Genomic DNA, 26,421 nt, shown 5'->3' with positions numbered 1-26,421 from the left:
TAAAAAAAAAGGACTACAGATAACTTTTTTTAAAGTAATGCTAAATGCGGGTACTAAAAAAAATGTTTTTTGGGGGGGTTAAATCTATATGGAGTATTTATTTTATATTGATTTATATTTATTTTAGTTCAAAAGTCACTTTTTCTTATTTTTAATTGGGTAAATATGATTTAAAATTTGAGCAGAAATACCTCACATTGTAGAAGTGCATTCTTTTGGGATTGTGAGTACCCAAGCTCTGCCAGGAAGCACTGGTAAGGTACAATGATTACACTAGGTGCCTACAGGTAACGGACAGAACTTGGGGTATTTTTTTTATCTTTTTTTATTGATTTTTTTCAGATTTTTTATTTGGATGGTTCTCACACAATTGAAGTATATTACCTAATTGGAATAATGATTGAACTTGCATGTTCCTCCTTTGCCTGTGTAAGTTTCCTCCAGTTTCCTACCACACTCCAAAGACATGGTGGTGGGTTAGATCGGTAGATGGTTTTGACGAAGCTCATGAGTCATGTGAAACGCGTCACCTTGCCCTGCCATAGTCATTGCTCAATTGCATTTTGTTTTTATTCCTCAATAAACATTTTTCATTGCATTAATTTTGGGAGTGCAGCCATACTATCTTTGCTCTTCCATGCTGGTAGGTTAATTGGCTCCTGTGTAAATTGACCCCAGTATGTGTATGTATGAATGTGAGTTAGGGACCTTAGACTGTAAGTTCCTTGATGGCAGGACAGATGTAAATGTACAATATATATAGTATTTATGTAAAGTGCTGTGGAAATTTACAGCACTATATAAGTTCCTGTAACAAATATTGAAATAAAATATTAATTAAAATGGATATGGACATCTCCGACTCTCATGATTCAACGCAAGCAGCCCTGCTCTCCTCTCTTCCTGGATATACAAGCTTAATCGAGAGCTTGCAAACTGTTAGTGAAATACAGTGAGGAGGGAGCAGGGGCATGGCCAAGCTGCACTGTATGTGTCTATGGATGCACATGGCCAAGCTTGAGAGCACAGCCACACAGGTGCCCCCCCCCCCCATAGCAAGATGTGTGCTATGGGGGGGCACCCGTGTGGGCACTCAGAAGAGAGGAGAAATGGAAAGTGCTGGTGGCTGACCACCAAAGAAAAGGTAAATGACCGCTTTGTGCAATATCGCTGCATAGAGCAGGTAAGTATATCATGGTTTTTATTTTATATTAACCCCTTCAGATCCATGCTATAGCCGAATGATGGCTACAGCGCGGATCTACTTTGCAGACGTCCTTGGGAGACATCCTCCCCGTTGCACGCTGAGGTCAATGAGGCTTGGGTGATCACAGATTGGAGACTGTCAGTCACAGCTCTCTGCTCTTCTCCCTCCTCGCTCATTGGAACGCTGGGCTGTGGAGGGGGTGGGAGCGGGCTGTCTCAGGCTCTCAGTGGCTCGCTGACAGGCTGAGACGGGTGTCAGTCCAGGCACCTGGCAGATTCAGGCTCCGTGGTTGGGATGATGCGGTGCCTGGGCTGAAATGTCAGCAGAGAGCAGACTTCAGCCCGCTCTCTGCTGAAAATGGATTACAGGAGTGCAAAATGAATTGCACTCCTGTGAGCCATAGGAGAAGCCCAGCCAAACAAGCTTTGGCTATGCTTCTCCTTTAAGTCCAGTAAAAGTATTACACATCTGGAGGGATGCTAAAATACAGAATTTTATAGATCTTTACAGCAGGGCTTGACAAATTTGCTTGGAATCTAGGAGCCAGCTTAAAAAGTTAGGAGGCAGGTCGGTAACGGCGATCCGGACCTGTCCCTGGCCTGACATGGAGACGAGTGAGGGGAAGATAGCGCCGCAGCCCCCCCCCCCTTTTTTTTTTCCTTAATTAAAATCATTTTTTTTTTTTTACTTTTTACAAAAAAAAAAAAAAAATTATATATATATATATATATATATATATATATATATATATATATATATATATATATATATATATATATATAATTAAATTAATAAATTAATTAATTATATATATATATATATATATATATATATATATATATATATATAATATAATGAGAAGCCATTTACCAGCCACCACACTCACCGTTGGGCAAAAGGCGCCAGATGACGCCCGCAATCACTTCCTTCTCTTCACTTTGGGAAGGAAATGGGCGGGCAGTGAAAAACAGGCAGGGGAGCTTCACTCCATTAGGAATTAGCATTATTGGAATAGGGTGTAATTTCTACATCCACCACAAGATGGCGCCAGACTACCGAAAGATTTTAGAAGGCCGCAAAGCCGCGGCCTCAATTACTGGCCGGCGCGGCCCGATGCAATTGCGCGGCGGAGTTCGGGGTCCAAATGGAGACGGGATACCCCAGCAGCGTTGCCCCAGTCGCCAGGACACGAATTCTAGGCGCAAATGCGACCAGGCGCCCGGGGTTTGTCGAGCCCTGCTTTACAGTATATATAAATCAGCTCCAAAGAGAAAACTAGAAAAGGTAAGAAATATTTTATCTGAAAAATTCATTTTAGGTATGTGTGTAAATGGGACCACATATCAAACATATAGTGGGAGGGTTCTCAAATGTAACTTCAAAAGTGGAAATACAATTTAAACAACTCAAAAAGGGATGTTATTATATTGAAGACATCCTTAGCCGCTGTTACAGTCAATTTGTGCAAATGGGGCCAAGTCCATTGTTTTCTGGCTACAGGTCAACTTCCATCCTTTCATTAAAAAAAAAAAGTGATATGGGAAAATACTACATTATGGACACTAGATGGAGCTGGTACTATTTTCCTAAGATCCTCGGTTCCATCTAGTGGCCATAATGTAGTAATTTCCCAATTCACTTTTGAGGAATGAATATTACTTGTAGAGGAAATAGAAGGAGAACACCTCATTTGCACAGAATAAATGTAACAGCAGCTTTTTTTTTTTTACAAATACACTTCTAAATTTATATCCCTCACCACAAAGCTTTTGGTAAATCGAAAGAAGATTGTACAACTAGATTGAAAAATGTGTGGGCAGCTCTAGGCAGAAAAAAAAATCAAGTTTAAAAGTGGAACACAACTCCGTGAGCTGGCACAGCATTGTGTGGTCTAAGTATCGAGCGGTCACCAAAAGTTCTTTGGAATAGTTGCCTTTTCAGAAATAATTAGGGTTTTTTTTTTTGCTTTTTATTTTCTTTCACAGGCCTAGTACTGGCATTGGTTGGGTAATTGACATTAAATACTGGCACGTTATACAAAATAATCATGTTATCCTTTGATCTAAATCTGCTGTTTTGTTTATTGTTTTAGAAGTAACTAAACTGCATGTGCTTTCATTTAGTCTGAAGGGCCTTGTGGAGTTGGAAGGATTTCATTGCACCTCTTTTCCAAAAGTCGAGCAGAACTTCTCGCCGTGGTCTGTACAATGAAATGCTCAGACAGTATGGAAAGTTTCCTGCATGGTTACTTTGGATGGGAACATAAGTACTTATACAATGGTATATTCAATACCTTGGAGGTCTGGATGTACGTGCAACACAGGACCACTAAACTTTCAGCGATGAATCATGAAGTTAAAATACTAAGTTATATACCCTGGCATTAAGCTGTAAGCCTTTTCCAGAAGTAAATGACTGCCTCCATTCTCCTTCACAGAGATGTATTGCTTCCCACGTCCCATTACTGTCATAATGTGATCCTATTTAGCTGAAGTGGCAAACATTTGAGCTGCTATGACATCACTGGATTCACCACTGTGAATCCAATTACCAGTCTGAACAGTGCGTTTCTTTGGGGCAGGACTGCAAACACTGGCACTTGTTGTCTACCTCCCTTAAAAAGCACATTACAAAGAAATAAAAGTATCTGGCCACCACTGACTATTATCTACACCAGCCTTTCTCAACACTGTTAACATGGAGGAACCCCTGAAATGACTGTCTGGTCTCAAGGAACTTCTGCTAATAAGTAGTGTATGGAAAATTAGTGTGATAGCCAGTGGGAAGAATGTTCCTTACAGTAGTGGTTAGAAGGAAGATAACTTAAAAGATCATTGGCATCAGTGGTTAATTAGAGTAAAAAAATTGCTAAAAGCTCAAGGAACCCCTAGCAACCTCTGAAGTAACCCTGGTTTAGAAAGGTTGATCAAAGGTTGATTAAAGGGGTGGTCAACCTGTGACCCACAGGTTACATGTGGAACTCAGAGCCCTCTGATGTGGACCTCAATATCTATTACATCCTGCGGGTTTTGTGTGCTTTCTGAAAGAGCACAAAACTCCTGAATGCTGGAGATTTGGTGTGCTTTCAGAAAGTGCACCACACCCACAAAATAAAATGGAAATCTATGCCAAAGTGCACCCGATTTGCGGATAAACCGCAGCACATCAGTGTGAAAGCAGCCTTATAGGGGGCTCAGAACAGTAAGGGCTCATTTACATTTGTGGTTGGGGGGGGGGGGGGTGGTAAAACCCCATAGTTATAGGTGTGGGTTTTTACCACACACCCACAACCACTGGTGTAGCATCAGGTGTCGCAATGGTGACCCTGCCCCATGCTCCAGGGTGCCTGTGTGGCCTCCCTGTAACATTCTGCTTTACACTTGGACAGGAGGGGCGGAATATACAGCAACTGATGCTCTCCATTTTCTTCCTGCAACTGCTGAAAGCTGGCTTCTCCTTCTCTCCCTCCCGCATTCAGCAGCTGCAGGAGGAAAATAATCTAAATTCTGAACCATTTAATTTCCAATGAGGCCCGTGACGGGTTACCAAATCACTCAAATGGCCCTCACTCTTCAAAAGAATGAGCACCCCTGATCTAAACCTTAAAGAGTCTCTGCTGCTTTGCCTATGGAATTTGCCTTTGCCATGGAAAGTAAAAGAGCCTCACCACCTAACCTATTTATACTCACCGCATCAATGTGCTTTGTTGCTTGGTCAAAGCCCCTATGAAATACCTGATGCTCAGGGGTAAGGGAGAGCATGTGACCTCCCTTGAGGATTCAGTGCATTTGCTTAAGAAGCCAATTGCCACTATCATGTGAGCAGCAAGACATAATACAGCCTATATTAGCGCTTGCACAAGGCTTGGACTACTGACTCCAACTGAGGAACAGAGTGGTAGGGGAAGCAGGGGAGGTGTGTGGGTTGGGGGAGTCTTAACAGACTCTTGTTGCTCTTGCAACATGACAGAGCCTTACTAAAAGCCTAATTCTATTTTATAAACCAGCCCAGCACTTGTTAAAAATAAAATTGCAGCTTACAGCAAAACCCTCACCCTGGTGCTGTCCTACCTAAACTCACAGCACTGTGGTCCAGTGAAGGTCCTTTTCTGGGTTGAATGATACTGTGAGCTCCTGGGGGCATTTCACCACACTGTTCTGGATTCCACAGTGAATGTTACCATAGTCTCGGCAACGATGGTCACCAACCACTACCATCGCTGCAGTGAGAACAGGAAGAGTACCTCCGGGTGTGTTTTATGACTGGCCAGAAGACACCAGGAGAAAGGAGGTATATATGCAAAAATTTCCGGGTTGGTCCAGGAAGGGGTGGTGGGGTGCTTCAGTGGGAGGGTCTGCTCAATCTGGAATTAGGCTTTAAAGAGGCAAAACTTTTAATTTTTTTGTTTTAGCTTCAGGTAGAGTGAGAGTGTTAAAACCCAGAGACACAACAAGGAAATCAAAATTTCCCAAAGTGAATGGCGTTTCTCTCAAAAGTTTTCCCTGGAAAAGTTGTCCCTTACCTTTTGATCTGGTGGCAACTATAAAACTTTGGATTTTCCACCACCATCTCATTGACGATGAAAAAGAGAAGATGAATTTCCCCACTGGCGACACAGACAACAATTAAAACTCAGCTCTATGGTAAGGTGAGTCTTAGTCCAGGCTTACCAGTGTGACGGGAGAGCCCGTAGAAGTATCGGAGGGCAGCGAGAGGGGGGGATGCCTGTAAAAGCAATCCAGCGGCTAACTAACCCTTAGGATTGCTTTTACGTAAAAGAGAATCGCCCACTGGGATGATGCCTGTAGTTGCATGCATCTTCCTGGTATAACACTTCAAAGTGCCGACGCATATGTAAGTATTGCGGTCGGTGGTTAAAGTGTAAGTAAACCCTAGCAATGAACTTATTAGCTCCCTTAAAGTGATTATAAAGGCTCGTGTTTTTTTTTTTTTTTAAATAACAAACATGTTATACTTACTTCTTCTGTGCACTTGGTTTTGCACAGAGCAGCCCGGGTTCTCCTCTTCTCGGGTCCCTCATTGCTGCTCCTGGTCCCTCCCTCCTATCGAGTGCCCCCACAGTCAGCAGCTTTCTATGAGTCACAGCTCTGTGTGTCCATTCAGATACAAAGCCCCAACCCAGCCCCACCCCCTCTCTCCCCTGATTGGCTGACTGACTTTGACTAGTAGCCATGGGAGCCAATGGCGCTGCTGTTGTGCCTCAGCCATTCAGGGGGAGTGTCCCGAAAGGCTTAGACATTCGTGGACATCACTGGAGAGAGATGGGGCTCAGGCATGTAATTAGGGGGGCTGCTACACACAAAAGGTTTTTTATCGTAATGTAAAGAATGCCTTTATATCTCCTTTAAATATACCAGCCATTCTCAACTAGAATACATATACTGAACCTGACAGAAATCGAGTGAACTGTTAACTTCCTTTGCTCGTATCAGGTTCCTAGTTCCCAGCTGGGGAGGTATACAGTAGTCATGTCCTGCTGGGAAAACACTACTGTTCCATAGACACAGTATAGTGAATGATTGTTGTCATCTTAGGACAGGAAGTGTGTTATTGGCAGGATCACCAGGTGAAAATAAAGAAAAAGGTAAAACTAATGGAGCTACCACATCTATGGACTGGCAAGTATATTACATATAGTACATTTTTGTTGTTGGGTTTAGATACACTTAGAAAAATGTAGCCAAGTCAGTTTTCCATACCCTTTTCCCTTCATGATCCATATGTTAACACTAAGCAATTATAGTCCCATAAAAAATAAACAGTCACCCATTGTCTGCATGTTTTCTTAAACATAAGCCCACTACACGCATGCCATTCCCATATCTCCTGCACCATGTCCAGCTTCCCAGAGGAACAACAGGAAGGCAAAGTGTCAACTCAGAATAACTGTGTCCACGTAACAATGGTCAGAGCCCGGCCTCTGCCAGGGGACTTGATGAATAGAGGAAAGAGTAAACTGCACACATCGCCCCAAGGAGCGTTTATTGGATTCAGCAAATTCGAGACACTTTGAGATCTGGGCTGAAGGTTATCACAAGGAATAAGCCAAGGAATTCCAAGCCAATGTTTATTGTGAAACCTATTGTTTTATATGCTGAACTTTGCAGTACATATCATTGAAAATATCTGGTTGTTGTTTAAGCAGAAGAAAGTAAGACTGCAACTTAAACCAGTCAGCAGACTGTTGAAGTTCAAGAACATGTGATCAAAGAAAAGTCAACGCAATAGTAAATCACACAAAGTCCCGTGTGATCCACTGCAGCAAGAATTCACAGAGCTCCTCACATGTGCAAAAGGTGGGAGGCCGGGTCTACTATGTGAAACCTGCACAACTTCCACTCCCTCTGCATGCTGTAACACCAATCTCATTAAAGGGGCTTTGGTTTAAAGAAAAATGATATTCAAGTGTGTATCTTTAAGTAAAAAAAAGTACCTTCTATTGCTCTTAGCCTCCTCCAAGCCAAATCCATACCAGGCCCTTATCTAAGCATGCAGCCTGGCAGGTCAGGATAGGGGGTGAGGACGAGCGAGCAGCCAACCTGGCCTCAACATGGGGGTGGGTGCTTTGAGGCAGGGGGGCTCTGCGCCCCTCACCCCAAAGCACCTTATCCCCATGTTGATGGGGACAAGGGCCTCTTCCCGACAACCCTGACCGGTGGTTGTCGAGGTATGCGGGCGGGGGGCTTATCGAAATCTGGAAGCCCCTTTTAACAAGAGGGCCCCCAGATACATTGTACCCCTACCCATTCACCAAAATGTATCAAAATGTAAAAACCACAAGAGACAGTTTTTGACAAATCTTTTATTAAAAAAGAATAAAAAAAGTGTCCCACGAAGTATATCCATTATCCATCACGCCATCTGACAGACCTGAAAAATAGAAAAACGAACAGCTGTTATATAGGCAAGTGTGGGGCCACCCAGTGATGTAACCGGGTGACCCAAAGGAGGTGGGGTCTTCCAGTTACATCGCTGGGTAACCCCACCCTTATGCCTATATAACAGTTGTCAAAGCGAAGAGACAGCAGTCGGCGGGAGAACTCCCATCGAGGTTGAGCTTTGTTAATTTTTTTCTATTGAAAAGTGGCGTGATGGATGGTGGATGCGCATCGCAGGAATTTTTTATTTTTTTTGGTTTCTTTTTTAATAAAAGAATTGTCAAAAACGGTCTCTTGTGGTTTTTACATTTTGACACTTTTTTAGTGAATGGGTAGGGGTACTATGTACCCTAAGTCCCCTGCCTGCAGACTCGGACAACTACCGGCCAGGGTGGTCAGAAAGAGGCCCTTATCCCCATCAACATGGGGAGAAGGTGCTTTGGGGTGTTGAGGGCACGTGGCCAGGAGGGGGAGGGGGGGCGCTCACCCACCCATCCTGACCTGCCAGGCTGCATGCTGAGATAAAGGTCTGGTATGAATTTTTTTTTGGGGGGGGGGGGGAGGAAGCCAATCGTTTTAAAATGTTGGTATGGAGTTTCCCTTAAAATGCACACCAGAGCCGAGGAGCATGGTATGAACTGGGGGACCCTACACCGTTTTTTTTTTTTTCATTTTTTCCATCTAGATTGCCAGGAGCTGGCAATACATTACAACTGCGAGCAAGTTTAAATACATTTTTTTTTCTTTAGAAATGTCATTGTTGCTGCAGCATGTTCTATACATTGTACAGATGCGCCACTTTACAGGCAGACTAAGGGAACCCCTCAAACACGATATTCAAAGGAATATTTCATTTTTATTGTTTCACTTTAAGCATCATTAAAATCACTGCTCCTTTAAAAAACTATTGTTTTAAAAACTTTTTTTTTGCATCGATACATGTCCCCTAGGGCAGTACCTGGGTCCCCATACACTTTTTATGGCAATAACTTGCACATAAGCCTTTACAATTAGGACTTTGGATTCTTCATGTTCGTGTCCCATAGACTTTAATAGCGTTTGCATCTTCGCTAGAACTCGCAATAGGCAAATGCCTAATAGCCAATGCCACATCAGCATGAGCATGGTTGTTCCCATAAGATTAATGCCTCAAATGCAAAACATTGTAGAGAATTAAAAGAATCAAACATTAGTTAATATATTTTCTATGTATGATTGTGCTCAGCTCAGTAGGATAGTGATCTGCACTCATTGTACTTAGCATATGCTGAAAATAGGCGAATGCCTGTTAGCCAATGCCACATCAGAATGAATATGGTTGTTTCCATAATATTACCATTGCATGCATTTGAAGAGTTATGTAAGTATTCAATGATATTATGGTGTAGAATTCCAAAAATCACACACTAGTTAACATGCAGGGCGTTCGTTTACATTTTTTTTTCTTGTTTTTAATTTGCTTGTGCACTGGAAAAATCAACACAGCTACCTTAGGTGGGTGGTAGGTTGGCTGGGATTTGAACTCATAACCTGAGTGCTCTGTAGACATCAGTGCACAACACCAAGTCATTGTGCTAAGTATGCTGAGATCTGCATACTGGTGTAGTATGATTAAAGAATGAACATAAATAATTACTGCTTTACAGCCACATAAAAAACAAAATTAACCACTTCAGATTTGACTGCTCAGTGACCAGGCCATTTTTTGCGATCCGGCACTGCGTCGCTTTAAGTGATAATTGCGCGGTTGTGCAAACTGTACCCAAACAAAACAAACTTCCTTTTTCTCCCACAAATAGAGCTTTCTTTTGGTGGTATTTGATCATCTCTGCGGTTTTTATTTTTTTGCGCTATAAACAAAAAAGAGTGACAATTTTGAAAGAAAAAAAAAAACACAATATTTTGTACTTTTTGCTATAGTAAATATCCACCTTTTTTTTAAAGAAAGCTAATTTTTTTCCTCAGTTTAGGTCGATATGTATTCTTCTACATATTTTTGGTAATAAAAATCCCAATAAGCGTATATTGATTGGTTTGTGCAAAAGTTATAGCGTCACAAAGTAGGTGAGAGATTTATGGCACTTTTATTATTATTATTACTAGTAATGGCGGCGATCTGCGATTTTTATTGGGACTGCAACATTATGGCGGACACATCGGACACTTTTGACACATTTTTGAAACCGCTGACAATTATACAGCGATCAGTGCTATAAAAATGCACTGATTACTGTGTAAATGTCACTGGCAGGGAAGGGGTTAACACTAAGGGGCGATCAAGGGGTTAACTGTGTTCCCTGACTGTGTGTTCTAACTGTGGGGGGGAGGGGACTGACTATAGGAGACGACCGATTGTGGTTCCTAGCCATTAGGAACTCACAATCTGCCTCTCCTCTACTCACAGAACAGGGATGTGTGTGTGTTTACCCTGTTCTGCCCCTTGTGCCCGCGATCATGTGCAACCAGCGGTCATCACGACCGCCAGCCACGAGCGTGCGCGCCTGCTATCCCGCTTAAAGGACCTGATGTACAGCTACGAATGTTCGCAAGATCGTGCCGACCTGCCACGGTATAATGACAGCGGCTGGTCGGTAAGTGGTTAACATGAAAAAAAAAACATGTAACTGTAAATGTTCAATACATGTAACTAGCAGACATTACTCTAATTCTCATTCATGACTGCATTCGTTAGCAAAAGAAGCAAAACAAACTAGGAATACTAAGACCCCTTTCACACTGGGGCGTTTTTCAGGCGCTTTAGCGTTAAAAAAAGCGCCTGTAAAGCGATTGAAAGAAGCTGCAACTGCAATCCCAATGTAAAAGCCCGAGTGCTTTCACACTAACGCGCTGCGCTTGTAGGGCGTCAAAAAAAGTCCTGCAAGCAGCTTCTTGGCAGCGCTTTTGGAGAGGTGAATACCATGCTCCTAAAGCGCCCCTTCCTATTGAAATCAATGGGAAGCACCTGAAAAGTGCCTGAAAAGCGCTATTGGCAGCAGTGTTTTGTGGGCGCTTTTAACCCTTTATTCGGCTACTAGCAGGGGTTAAAAGTGCCCCAATAATGCTAGAAAAAAGCTGGTAAAGCGCTGCTAGTTTAACCACTTGGGATCCGCGCTATTGCCAAATGACGGCATTAGTGCAGACCTACTTTTCCGGGACTACGTCTATTGACGTTGTCCCGTGCACGAGCGGCCTGCGCGCTCTGTGATCGGCGAGTCCATGAGACTCGCCTGATCACCGATCCGTGCAAGGGGTCGATCCCGACCCCTTATCACGTGATCAGCTGTCAGCCAATGACAGCTGATCATGTGATAGAACGGAGCCGGTAATCGGCTATTATTCCTCCTCGCGCTGACAGCGCGAGGAGAAAAAAAAAAAGCCGATCACCGGCGGCCGTGATCGGGACATCAGTCTCGATCACGGCCAGCAATACAAGCGACCACCTGCCCCCTGCCAGTGCCCACCTGCCCCCTGCAGTGCCATCCTGAATAAAAGTAAGTACCCCCCGTCAGTGCCACCCAGCAGTGCCCATAGTGCCCACAGTGCCACCCACAGTGCCACCCACAGTGCCCACAATCTGCCTCAAAGGTGCTGCACCCCAGTGCCGCCCATCAGTGCCCAGCAGTGCCGCCCATCAGTGCCCAGCAGTGCCGCCCATCAGTGCCCAGCAGTGCCACCTATCAGAGCCACCTATCAGTGCCACCTATCAGTGCCCATCAGTCCCATCTATCAGTGGTACCTATCAGTGCCCATCCGTGCCACCCATCCGTGCCACTTATCCGTGCTACCCATCCGTGCCATCTTATCTGTGCCCATCTTTGCCCATCAGTGCCGCCTTATCTGTGCCCATCGGTGCCGCCTTATCTGTGCCTATTAGTGCCGCCTTAACTATGCCTATCAGTGCCCACCAGTGCAGCCTATCAGTGCCCACCAATGCAGCCTATCAGTGCCCACCAATGCAGCCTATCAGTGCCCACCAATGCAGCCCATCAGTGCCCACCAGTGCCGCCTAATCAGCGCACTTCAATGAAGGAGAAAAATGACCCGTTTGCAAAATTTTATAACAAACTATTAAAACATGATTTTTTTTTTTGCATCTTTTTTTGTTTGTTTAGCAAAAAATAAAACTCCGAGCTGTAATTAAATAGCACCAAAAGAAAGCTCTATTTGTGGGAAAAAAATGATAAAAATGTCATTTGGGTACAGTGTTGTATGACCGCGCAATTGTCATTCAAAGTGCATCAGCGCTGAAAGCTGAAAATTGGTCTGGGACTGAGGGGGGTTTAAGTGCCCAGTAAGCAAGTGGTTAAGCGGCGCTTTACAAGTGTTTTTCGGGCGCTGACATTGTGAAAAGGCTCTTAAAGCACTTGGGCTTTCACATTGGGACTGCAGATGAGGCTTCTTTCAAGCACTTTACAGGCGCTTTTTTTAATGCTAAAGCGCCTGAAAAACGCCTGAAAAACGCCCCAGTGTGAAAGGGGTCTAATGGAATGTACATAAATAGATGTACACGAGGTAGAGCACATCTCAAATAAAAATGTTTTATTCACATTCATATGATCGTGACTGCAGTGCAGTTCCATATAATAAGTTCGGTAGCAATTGGCACTTGCAAATTTGTGGATATGCCGATTTGACATTCACAAAGGCATGTTCGCCGGTATTAGCACGCTTTTTCATTTGCATGTTCGCCTAGTTGAAGTCTTAATTGCTTTAATTGGGCGTAACTAAATGCAGAGCAACCATTAATTCACGTTTTTCTTAGTAAATGAACCCCATACTGTCCATGGATCACTCGGATCCCCTGACGTGACAAGACACATATATCCCCGGCAGAGTCTGTGCCTATAAGCCGGTTCTGTACATTACAGCAGATAATGGTCAGACAAGCTGCACTGTGATCCCGCTCCATTAGTCTGTGTATCCGGTCAGCGGAGAAGACAAAGGACTGAGCGGACCCCAAGGACTCCTGCCTTTCCTGATAACAAAGCATCTATCTTGGAAGAAGCCTACACGGACAGCTTTGTTTTGGAGGAAATAACAACTTGGAAATATTTTCATTATCTCTCATCTTCAAGTGGGTTCAGAGCACACAAAATACACATTTATTTTACTCACGGAAATATTTAGACTTTGGGAACTTGTTTTGGGTGACAGCAATAAAAATGACAATAAAAATGTAAAAATATATTCCATCCAGATTCTCACCCCCCCACCCACCACACACACACACACCACAACCAAAAAAAAGAAATAAAGATATCCGAATAAAATATTCCAAACAGGGCCGGCCAATTACCGCCACCAATCCCTGCAATGGGGGAAAATGGGGGGGGGGGGGGATTTCCAAATGTTGGTTATTATCTTGTAGTCTATGGAATTAGCAGATGCTCAGGGCCCTTGACCCCAACTGGCCAAAATCCAATATTGTATGAAGTATGTTTTTGCCTCTTTCCCCTGAACAAGCTTCAAAATACTGTTGCGTAGATCTAAGGCCAGCCATACACTGTTAGAATTGACATTCAAATCGTTAATGGGCGACCTGAATGTACCAAGATGACCGATAAATCAACTTGAGAACAACCATCCTGTTGGATTCTCTTGCGATTATTGCTAGCGGCTGCTATGACCGCTAGCGATAACCGCGGTTTTCTTCCGGTGGGGACAGCTTCCCCCGCCAGGAGCAGACAATTGATTGGTTAGGAGGGATTCCACTATCAACACTGTCCATGTTGATGGGGGATTTGTGCAGGAAAGAAATTTGCATTGTATATTGCCTGCTTAGTATGGTTTGTTAATCAGTAAATCCCATCAGATCCAAGCCGTGGTGGTCACTCACAAGTAACACAATTGACAGGGTGTATTGATAAAAAAATATATAGTGAAATATAGTGAAACTGCAAGTACATTCATTTTGTGCAAATGCTATCAGAATCAAATGTTACTAGACTGTTTTCTCTCCAGGTCAGATGCTCCTAATTCATAGGAAGAGAGGGAATAGGGAAAATACAGTTAGCCCCCCCACATACGAACCTTTAAGTTGCGAACTTGCAACATATATTTGCATGTCCAACCGCGTGAGTAAGCTTACATTTCTGGTGTCGATAATGTAATCTGGTAGACAGGGCTTGTGTTGTATGGCATTGTTGTGTAAATCTCAGAACTGGATGAACACAAATCCTTTAGTAGGGTAAAAATTCCCTGATACACTCACCAGCCACATTATTAGGCACACCTTGCTAGTACCGGGTTGGACCCCTTTTTGCCTTCAGAACTGCCTTCATTCTTCGCGGCATAGATTCAACAAGGTGTTGGAAAGATTCCTCAGAGATTTTGGTCCATATTGACATTACAACGTACAGCAGATTTGTTGGCTGCACATCCATGAAGCGAATCCCCCGTTCCACCACATCCAAAAGTTGCTCTATTGGATGAGATCTGGTGAGTGTGGAGGCCATTGGAGTGCAGTGACCTCATTATCATGTTTAAGAAACCATTGGTGAGATGATTGGAGCTTTGTGACATGGTGCATTATCCTGCTGGAAGGAGCCATCAGAAGATGGGTACAATGTAGTCATAAAGGGATGGACATGGTCAGCAACAATACTCAGGTAGGCCGTGGCATTTAAACAATAACTAAAGGGCTAAAAGTGTGCCAAGAAAATATCCCTCACACCATTACACCCTCACACCATTACACAACCACCACCAGCCTGAACCGGTGATACAAGGCAGGATGGATCCATGCTTTCATGTTGTTTATGCCAAATTCTGACCCTACCATCTGAATGTTGCAGCTGAAATTAAAAATCATCAGACCAGGCAACATTTTTCCAATCTTCTAGTCAAATTTTGGTGAGCCTGTGCGAATTGTAGCCTCAGTTTCCTGTTCTTCGCTGACAGGAGAAGCACCCGGTGTGGTCTTCTGCTGCTGTAGACCATCTGCTTCAAGGTTCAATGTGTTGTGCGTTCAGAGATGGTATTCTGTATACCTTGGTTGTAATGAGTACTTATTTGAGTTACTGTTGAATTTCTATCATCTCAAACCAGTCTGCCCATTCTTCTCTGACCTTTGATATCAACAAGGCTTTTTCACCTACACAACTGCATCTTAGGCCGCGTACACACGACTGGACTTTCTGCCAGAAAAGGTCTGACGGTCTTCCCAAAGGAGTTCCGATGGACTTTTTGACGGAGTTCCGCCAGACTTCCGACCGAACGGACTTGCCCACACACAAACGGACCAAAGTCTGTTCATTTTGTACGTGATGACGTACGACAGGACTAGAAAAGAAGGTAAATAGCCAGTAGCCAATAGCTGCCCTAGCATCGCATTTGGTCCGTCGGACCAGCATACAGATGAATGGCTTTCCCGATAGAAATTGATTCCGTTGGACAGACTTGAAACATGTTCTATTTCTAGGTCTGTCTGAATTTTTGAAGAAAAAAGTCAGATGAAGCCCACACACCATTATTCCGTCTGACCTTTTCTTCTGGAAAGTTTGGTCCTGTATATGCGGCATAACTGGATATTTTCTCTTTTTCGGACCATTCTTTGTAAACTGGGACTCTGTACGTGAAAATCCCAGTAGAACAGCATTTTTTTAAATGCTCAGAGCCTGCCTGGCACCAACAACCATGTCACGTTCAAAGTCACTTAAATCGTCTTTCTTCCCCATTCTGTTGCTCATTTTGAACTTCAAGAAGGCATCTTCACCACGTCTAGATGCCTAAATGCATTGAGTTGCTACCATGTAATTGGCTGATTAGCAATTTGTGTTACCAAGCAATTGAATAGGTGTACCTATAAAGTGGTCAGTGAGTGCTGATCTGTGTATTTGCTGTTCAGCTTTATACTGAACCTACCAGAAAGAGAAATATGGAGGCTGGTTTAGATTTAAGAGTAACAATTTGACAACTTCCAAGCCAAAGAAAGAGAACATGCCCTTCTTTAGAAGGCCTAAACCTATATTCCCCACATCACCATGAAGGATTTTCCTATAAGAATGTTTGCAGGGACTAATGGAGCCATTATTGAAGTCTGGGATGTAAATGAATGACTGGCAGCAAACCGAAAACCGTAGTAAGTTCCCCGTAATTTCACTAATGCATGGGAGAACCTTTTTGGTTAGACTCAACCGCTGTGCAACAATAAATCAAGACAATAGTTCTGCTTTATAACTGACTCAATATGCCAAGTATGAAATACAGTTGGGAAGAATGCCACGGAGCCGTGGTCTGTACTTCATCTGGACTGGGACTGCACAAACCACAAATGACATGATTTGTATGAACCGCAGGATAACAATCCCAACAGAATTTCATACAGAGCACCTGCCATCAACTGTACCCATAAAATGCTGCCTTGGGGTGGGATATTACTGTAAACTATTCCACAGAACGAGCACCGGTCTTAGCTCCCACCATACACACATTGTAAATATTTTTTTAATATTTATAGTTAACAGTAAACATGTTCATAAAACGTGATAGATGAGAATTGTATTTTTTTTTTATCTCACGGTGTGTAGGGTTGACCCTTGGCTACGGTTGACATGTCTATGAAGGTTTTCGTTGATCCAGGTCATGTTTCACCTAGTAGTATTTTGTCACATTCAACTCGACTTCTTTTGAAATGTTGATTAACTACCTGCTACCCTCCATATAATACGGCCTTAGGGTGGCTCTCTAGTTCTGGGAGGGTGTCCCTGGACGTCCTCTTAAGTGTGCGCATAGAGAGCGATCTGTGACCAATGTGAGCCTTGGACACACACGTGGTATCCCCTTATTTGAGAGGGGCAACAGAATGTGTTTTGGGGTGTATTTGCAAGTATGCCTATACCGTGTGTGAGAAATAACATATTAAAATTATAATTTTGTAAATATAAATTGTACTTAATTTTCAAAATTTCCAAAGAACTGTGGGAAAAAGCTACAACTTCAAAAAGTTCATTATGCCTCTTACTCAATACCACGAGAAGACTACTTTCCAAAAAGGGGTCATTTGAGGGATATTTGTACTGTCCTGGCATTTTAGGGCCTCAAGAAATAAGATAAGCTGTCATTACATCAGGACTGATCAATTATCAGATATATGCACTGTAGTTTGCAGATTCCATACCTTTTACACACATTAAACTTTAGCCTGCATTTATGAAAAAAGATAATTTATTTGCAAGATTTTATTACAGTGTTTTAAAAATAAATCTGTATTTTTTCATTTATATAGCAAAAATAAAAAACCCAGTGGTGATTAAATACCACCAAAAGAAAGCTCGATCTGTCTCAAAAAAAATCATAAAAATGTAATTTGGGTACAGTGTCGCGTGACTGAGTGCTCTTTTACAGCGGCGTTGAAAATAGGTGGTTGGAAATGGGATGGTTTAGTGAGGTCCTCGGATCGGTCCCGTCAGGGTCGGCGACCGCCCTGGTGGAGCGCCGAGAAGACGATCAAACTTGGGAAAATAGGTGGTTGGGTTGTGTTTTTACTGCTTGCTGAACTCCTATCAATGCCACACAGAATTGTTATGATAGAGAGGTGTTCACACTGCAGCGTTACTGTTGCTTCACATTGCAACAAGGCAAAAACAACGATGCCTGCAGCGTTTGGCAGGTGTTGACGCTTTTCTACTGCCTCCATTCACTTCTATTGAAACCCATCACAACCACACCTTATGTGCACTGTAAAATCGCCTATGGCGTTTAATGTAAATTTGCCGTGTGGTTGCAAAGTGTCCAAAGTTATAATTTTCCATTTTAGCTTGGTAAAAAAAAAAAAAAAAAAAAAAAAACACACAGGGCGCTTGAGGAGTGTTGCCTGATGTGATCCGCATGCCTGTACAACACATCATAAATGCTCATTAACACTACAGGTGTGCTTTTAGTCTGCTTTAAAATTGAATGCAAGGATGACAGAGCCCAAATTGTCTTTCAAAGTGTGACAGAGCTGAAAGCTGAAAATTGGCCTGGGCAGGAAGGTGGTGAAAGTGTCCGGTATTGCAGTGATCTTCTGAGTGGCTTCTCTGGAACATATTCCAGTCTTTATAGCCACAAGGCTAAAGCTGACCATAGATGGATCGAAATTTGGCCAGTTCAACCAGGACCAGCTGAATTTCGATCCATGCATGGCCATGCGTGTTCAACAGGTGTCAATTGTGAGATTTGTTTAACGGGCATGACATCACATCTCTCTATTGGAATATCCAAGACCTAGAGGATTTAGGATGAGGTCCCAGTTCTGTTCAAAGCAGGCCTTTCATTCCACAAATAGCATCCTGAAAACATCATAAATAGCAGGTTTTTCTCCCACTATTTATATATGGTGGCTTCCTTCCTTGCTGTCAAAGGTTGTTAAAAAAGCAGCGGGACCCAACACAATCACCGGCCCCATTCATTTACTGTTTGGGAATCCTGGACCACGTAAAGTGGCTGAGATAGTTTAAAAAACAAAAAACGCTGTGGGATTTCCCCCGTTATTCATACCAGACATTTTCAGGTCTGGTATGAATTTTAAGGAGGACCCCAAGCAAAAAAAAAATAATTAAGGCAAATTCTATACCAGGCCCCCATGACATCATTTACCAAATTTGGACAAAGTCCATTTATGGTTAATAACATAAATCGGGAAACCCCAGTCCTTTGTTTATATCAGCTATCATCCATGAAAAAGCAGTTGAGATCGTACGTATTGGTGTTCAGCATTTGTTTTTTCTTTCATCGGGTCGGCAGACACTGTTCATTGTGATGGAGTCCTGTCAGAGTCCCGTTATCCTCTATGGGGGAGATCGAATGAAAATGGACCGCCTGTCCGTTTTCATCCGATCCGATCCACCAGATGGATGGAAAATAGAACCACCATTCGTCTGGATTTTGTGGATCGGATTGGATAGCGGCGGATATCAGCGGACATGTCACCGCTGACATCTTCCGCTCCAATGGGGTGAATGGATGGTTCGATCAGGTCCGTCTGACAATCGGACAGATGGACCTGATCGGGCAGCCCGTGTGAAAGGGGCCTAAGGGAACTGTGTGTTTTTATTTACTGTTGACCTTTTTCAGTGAATAAGGGTAATCTGTGCCTTACCGGATAAAGGGGCTTCTAGATTCCAATAAGCACTCACCAGCAGACCCCTGAATCCACTGGACCAGGGTTGTGGGGAAGAGGCCCTTGTCCTAATGAACATGGGGACAAGTTACATTGCTAGGGTGATTTCCCCTGGCAAGGTACCACCCCCTGACACCCACCCACACTAAGGACATGTGGCCTGGTATGGTTCAGAAGTTTAACTTGACTGAATATATCAGCTGTGGAGCCATGGTTCTTTCAGCCCTAGTAATTACTATGCTGTTAGAAGCTTGGCTGGTTACCTAGAAACGGGTGGCTATATTAATGTGGGTGGTCGGTGTGGCCTCTTTCCTACTGAGGAAGTCCCAATTATTGGACGTAACTTACATATAGTACAAGGACCTCCGTACATGACACCATCCTGCGGCCATCTCTGCATGAAGCTGTCCTGTCGTTGATTGTGAGAGACAAGCAATCTGTAGTTAGCACTGCCTATAGCGCCATTTGTTATAACTGCAATATTATCCTTTTTTATTAAACAACTATTTTAAACAGAGAGCACTAGGCTTGTGTGCTTTTCTTTCCCCCTGCTTGCATGCGGTTGGGATTTGAGATCCATCCATTCGGTGAGGAAATGGAGATGCTAGCTGTTTGCATCATTCCTAGAGAGGGAAAACTGCGTAGTGAGACCTACTGGTAATGCAGGGGTCATGTCAGTGAGGTGAGAGGCCAATATATACAGGTGGTGGATTCACATTATTCGATTGTGTCACTGGTGACTGAAGTTGAACGAGATTCATCGATTCTATGGATTACTTTTTACATATGGACACTTGTTGAATATATATGCGTATTTGTAAAATACTTTTATTTTTTTATTTTTTTGTGCTTTGTACTTTTTAATAATGTATTTATAAGAAGTTGGTCCCTTTCAGGACAACGGGCATGGATTCCAATGCGGAGGGGGCTGTTTTTTTGAAGCACCAATTGGAGCCAGAGGCTACAATAGGCTTCAATATAGGGTGGGCTCAGGTTGAAGGTTGACACCGGTTGCCCGATTGGCTGAAAGGACAGGCAATCCTGTTGGATGCCTAGGAGGAGGGGAGGGGCTTGAAGCTGCCATGGAAGAGAGGACACGGAGCCGCTGCACCACGCTGCCTGCTGGCGCCGATGGGGTAAGTGCCGGCCCAACCGGCATACAGCGCAGGGGTGGTTCCCGCTCAAGGGAGGGAGTAAATGTTTGCCACCCCCCCCAAAAAAAAATGCCAGCCGTCGCTGCGATGCACCATTATGTGTTTATATAATATGGTTGAATCACTTATAGGTGTTGGCTAGCAATTCACTGTGAACAGAGTTGGTGTGTTGGATTGATTGCTCTGATAGATCACTATTTTCTGTTTTATGGTTCAGAAGTGGCCTGTCAGTTTGCATGCTCAGAAAAGGATCTAAGGGTCTGCTGTGGATTTGGGGGAGGACTCCTTAAAGCGGGGTTCCCACTTATAAAAAACAATAAAAAAATAAAAAGTCAGCAGCTGCTGACTTTTAATAATCGGACACTTACGAGCCGCGACGCGCAATCATCTGGGAACGGTCACGTGTCCCAGATGATTGACAAGAGGGAAAGAGGGAGGGGAGAGAGGAGATCTCCCTTCCTGCGCCGAGCGAAGTGACGTCAGGAGCCCAGATTCTGAAGGAGGCAGGCTATGAGGGACCACCTAGCAACAAGCATTTAGAGGTGAGTAAAAAAAAACATTTCTCCAAATTTTTTTTTCTTTTTTCTATACACATTAATAATTTATTTTTTTGGGGGTGGAACTCCACTTTAATATTTTGCTTGATGTTCCCCTGCTATAGTATTAAATGTGGGAAGGACGCCATTTTTTTTTTGTTAGTTTTTCTTTTTGCATTGGGTCCTCTTTGACATCCACACCAGACCTTCCTTAAGGATAAGGATCTGGTATGGTTTTTTTATTTTTTAATTCAAAGTATTTTATTTTGTATAACAAGATGAATACATTTGAAAGCGACATTCAATATCTCGAATCAGAAAGATCATATAAAGTTTACATTGAAACAGAATTATTTGAGTGTAAAACATCAGAATTACAAAACGTAGTATCATTTAAGCCAGACAGGGTAGTGTTGAAGTAAAGGGTTGGTATTCCTGTTGATGGTCAGAAGGGTTCCTCCTCCTCTGACACCCCCACTGGGAGCTAGCTGTGCCTGAGATGAGGAACTTAACCACCGACTACTAGGGGTAAATTTAAAGAGGGGGATGGAATTTACCAAGTCAATTGACACTTTCCATATATGCTTTTTGATACGAGGGAAAGAAGGGGAAGAGAGCGAGAAAGGGTGAGGAGAAGGAGTAGGAAAAATGGAAGAGAACAGGAGTGGTTTAAGAAGGGGCATCAGTAACGGGAGTTGGATAAAGTCAAGCTGGTAATGAGTTAGTGGTTAGAGGTGATTCCACATAAATGGCCCATGGTTACCAGGTTGATTCAAATTTACCTACTGTGTCTGAAAGTATGCTAGATAACTTCTCCTGAGACATTATCCAGGAGAATTTTCTAATCACCGCTGGGAATGAGATAATAGGTTTTTTTTCCAGGCTTTCGCCATAGTAAGTTTAGCTCCCAAGAAAATAAAGTGGATCAGCCTACGGGAAGCCTTGGGAATATTTGGGATGTGTGCATTTAGAAGGGCAACTTGAGAGGAATGTTGTTTTTTTTAGGGGGAACCCTACCTCTTTTTGGGGTTTTTTTTGCATGGGAGCCCTCATCTAGGATAAGGGTCTGGCATAGAAAAAGGGAACCCTATCCCCTTGGTTTACAAAAGAAGTAAGTTAATTGCCGGAAATTTTTATTGTTTTGGAAATGCCAAACAAAATAAAATAAAAAACATATTTTGATTTTGCTTTGTCCCAGCCATCTATGCCCTTGCCTATAAGCCTAGAAAATGGTCAGAACAGATTTTTAACATTCGGCTCCCCATGACTTCAACACTTGTACTTCTGTTTGCCAAACCTGCCCTGAACCAAACCCAGGTGTGTTTGGCTTATCCTTAATGAGAAGATGGGGGCTGACTCCGCTCACCAGACTCCAAATATAACTAAAACATCTCTCTTGCGTGAACTGACCCCTTAAATGGTTTTGACTAAACCCCATAGGAAAATAAAAAACTATAGCAAACCATATGGGTTTCAAGAACACTGCAATATAAATATAGTTGGAAAATAAAATAAAAGGTGTATCCCCTAGGAGCTTATCCTTACAACCATATATATATATATATCATATTTCTTCCTCACAAAAGGAGGCAAGAGACATGTGGAAAGGTGGAGGCATCCTTCTGCTAAGTACAGATACTCTTCCAAATTTTTCTCCCATATATAGTCTAGAGCAGGGGTGGGGAACCTCGGCTCTCCAGTTGTTTTGAAACTACAAGTCCCATGAGACATTGAAAGACCCTAACAATCACAGGCATGACTCCTAGAGGCAGAGGCATGATGGGATTTGTAGTTTCAAAACAGCTGGAGAGCCAAGGTTCCCTACCCCTAGTCTAGAGGTTACCAGGCTTCTCTGCCTGAACCCTACTCCCACCAATTAACCCCACACTATAAAAATGATGCAATAGGGAGAAAGGAAAAAAAAAACGGATTACCTATCCACTATTGTATTTACATATTATAGGGTTTCCTCCACCTCCCCCCCTCTCCCCTCCTCTAAGCCCTTGTACACACGGTCGGAGATTCCAACGGAATGTGTCCGATCGGACCGTTTTGTCAGATATTCCGACTGTGTGTGGTCTACATCGGACTGTCGGATACTCCGACGGACCAAGTTTTCCAATTTGTTGGTAAAATTTTCCGACAAAATGCTCCGATAGTACATACTCCGATCATGTGTAGAGAATTCCGATCGGACAAAGTGCCACGCATGCTCAGATCAAATTCCTACACCAAAGCTATTGGCTACTAGCGTGAACGTAGTCCCGTCGTAACGAAATAACGTCATCACGTTCTGTTTCCGACAACTTTGTCCGACCGTGTGTATGCAACAGTTTCGGACAAAATCCGTCGGACAAAATCCGACGGATTTGGTTGTCGGAATGTCCGACCGTGTGTACAAGGGCTAATGCATTTTCATTGCCCATACATCTTATATAGACCAAAGACTGTTTGAACTCAAACCAACTTCTCCAAGTTCCATAGAGATTTAAATAGGAATCATTTTGTAAGTGTATTAATTCTTCCATTAATCTAGTATAATCAACCGCTCTAAACCATTCCGATATGGCTGGCGTTTTCTTTGATTTCCAATATTTTTTTGCCTCATTCAACAAGAACGTTGTCTGGGTTTTCGATTGTGTGGTATTGCTGTTGTTACTTTTTAACTGAATGAACAAAAAAAGTACAGTATTTAAATATAAACCCCATAGGAAAACGTAAAAACAAAACAAAAAAGCAGACACATTGGAAAGTCATATTTGAAGGACTTTATTGAGTGTGTACATACCTTTCTACCGTTTGGCAACCATAGCAGTGGTCACAGGGTAGTATAATCCTATTTCTAAAGTGACATTACTACATAACTGTTTCCAGCAACCGGGATATGCAGGAAATCATAGAACTGTTTGTACTAGCACAATAATTGGGACACTTCCTTAGTAAAGCGTGCAATCATCAACTGTCCTCCTGATTACATGAACGTAGTAATTTATAGGGTATTTATAATTTATTTATAGAATAACCCAAAATACAAGTTAAAGATGCCTCTTACCCACAGGTGCCTGAGCCCAGGCAATGTAAATTCAGTCATATGTCCCCCACGCGAAAAGTCCAGATTTTGAGTATAGCCACCCATAGACATGCAAGTGCAGTTGCTTCAGAGTTTAGGAAATAAGGTAAGGCTTCACTTTGCAAAGAGCACCCAATCATGTTCAAGGAAAATAAAAAAAAGTTGCGTTTTTGCTTGCACATGATTGGATGATGAAAGTCAGCAGGGCTTCTGCTCACTTACACAGTATCTCACAAAAGAGAGTACACCGCTCACATCTTTGTAAATATTTTTATTATATCTTTTTATGTGACAACACTGAAGAAATGACACTTTGCTACAATATAAAGTAGTGAGTGTACAGCTTGTATAACAGTGTAAATTTGCTGTCCCCTCAAAATAACACACAGCCATTAATGTCTAACCCGGCTGGCAACAAAAAGTGAGTACAGAATGTACTGACAAATGTCCAAATTGGGCCCAATTAGCCATTTTCTCTCCCCAGTGTCATGTGACTCTTTATTGTTACAAGGTCTCAGGTGTGAATGGGGAGCAGGCGTGTTAAATTTGGTGTTATCGCTCTCACTCTCTCATACTGGTCCCTGGAAGTTCAGCATGGCACCTCATGGCAAAGAACTCTCTGAGGATCTGAGAAAAAGAATTGTTGCTCAACATGAAGATGGCCTAGGCCAGGGGTGCCCAACCTTTTGAAGAGCGAGGGGTACTTAAGCGACTTGGTAACCAGTCGCGGGCCACAATGAGCAGAGCAGGCAGATGACAGGTCCATGCAGAGTGGACACGGACACAGCCCACTCTACTCTATGGGTCCTCCGATCCGATCCGCCCTGACGGAAGGGGATTGATCAGTTTGAAAGCAGCCAAGTAACCACTGCGCAGATATGCCCATATATACACTGCAAACTGACCTTTTAATAAGTCTTCCATTCAAGTATTGCTTGCTATTGCTGTCCCTGGCAGAGTGCATTTGGTATCACTCCGCCTGTGGCAAGAGACTGCACTATACAGGAAGCATCAGCTTATACAGCTCTGCTCAACAGCTGCTTGCTTTGCTGGCTTCATTAACAACACAGATGCTCTGGGATGGCGGGTCTGCAACCCATGATCTGGGCTTGCCAATCTGCAATCCCACAGAAGGAGGTCGCGGGCCACATCAGAGGGCTCTGCGGGCCACATGTGGCCCCCGGCCACTGGTTTGGCACCTCTGGCCTAGGCTATAAGAAGATTGCCAAGACCCTAAAACAGAGCTACAGCATGGTGGCCAAGACCATACAGCAGTTTAACAGGACAGGTTCCACTCAGAACAGGCCTTGCCATGGTCAACCAAAGAGGTTGAGTGCATGTGCTCACCGTCATATCCAGAGGTTGTCTTTGGGAAATAGACGTATGAGTTCTGCCAGCATTGCTACAGAGGTTGAAGGGTTGAAGGGGTCAGCCTGTCAGTGGTGTGACCATACGCTGCACACTGCATCAAATTGGTCTACATTGCTGTTGTCCCAGAAGGAAGCTTCTTCTAAAGATGATGCACAAGAAAGCCCGTAAACAGTTTGCTGAAGACAAGCAGACTAAGGACATGGATTTCTGGAACCATGTCCTGTGGTCTGATGAGACCAAGATAAACGTATTTGGTTCAGTTGGTTTCAAGCGTGTGTGGTGGCAACCAGGTGAGGAGCATAAAGACAAGTGTATCTTGCCTAAAGTCAAGCATGGTGGTGGGAGTGTCATGGTCTGGGGCTGCATTAGTGCTGCCGGCACTGGCGAGCTACAGTTTATTGAGGGAACCATGAATGCCAACATGTACTGTGACATACTGAAGCAGAGCATGATCCCCTCCCTTCAGAGACTGGGCCACAGGGCAGTATTCCAACATGATAATGACCCCAAACACACCTCCAAGATGACCACTGCCTTGCTAAAGAAGCTGAAGGTAAAGGTGATGGACTGATCAAGCATGTCTACAGATCTAAACCCTATTGAGAATCAAATGGAAGGTGGAGGAGCACAAGGTCTCTAACATCCACCAGCTCCGTGATGTCATCATGGAGGAGTAGAAGAGGACTCCAGTGACGACCTGTGAAGCTCTGGTGAACTCCATGCCCAAGAGGGTTAAGGCAGTGCTGGAAAATAATGGTGGCCACGCAAAATATTGACACTTTGGGCCTAACTTAGACATTTTCACTAAGGGGTGTACTCACTTTTGTTGCCAATGGTTTAGACATTAATGGCTGTGTGTTGAGTTATTTTGAGGGGACAGCAAATTTACACTGTTATACAAGCTGTACACTCACTACTTTACATTGTAGCAAAGTGTCATTTCTTCAGTGTTGTCACATGAAAAGATAGAATAAAATATTTCCAAAAATGTGAGGGGTGTACTCACTTTTGTGAGATATTGTGTATATATATATATATATATATATATATAGATATAGATATATATATATAAAATCTAAATTT

General features: G+C 43.2%; 1 protein-coding gene across 2 annotated transcripts in view; it reads right to left on the bottom strand.

The window, feature by feature from the left end:
* Nucleotides 1-26,421, bottom strand: part of ERG (ETS transcription factor ERG) — a 374,857-nt gene that overhangs the window by 67,541 nt on the left and 280,895 nt on the right. The gene's annotated exons all lie outside the window — the stretch shown is intronic.

This window comes from Lithobates pipiens, unplaced genomic scaffold (assembly GCF_037356315.1).
Source record: "Lithobates pipiens isolate NorthernLeopardFrog02 unplaced genomic scaffold, aLitPip1_a1.2 Scaffold_16, whole genome shotgun sequence".
Taxonomy (NCBI): Eukaryota; Metazoa; Chordata; class Amphibia; order Anura; family Ranidae; genus Lithobates; species Lithobates pipiens.
This window is presented reverse-complemented; position numbering and strand designations above follow the sequence as displayed.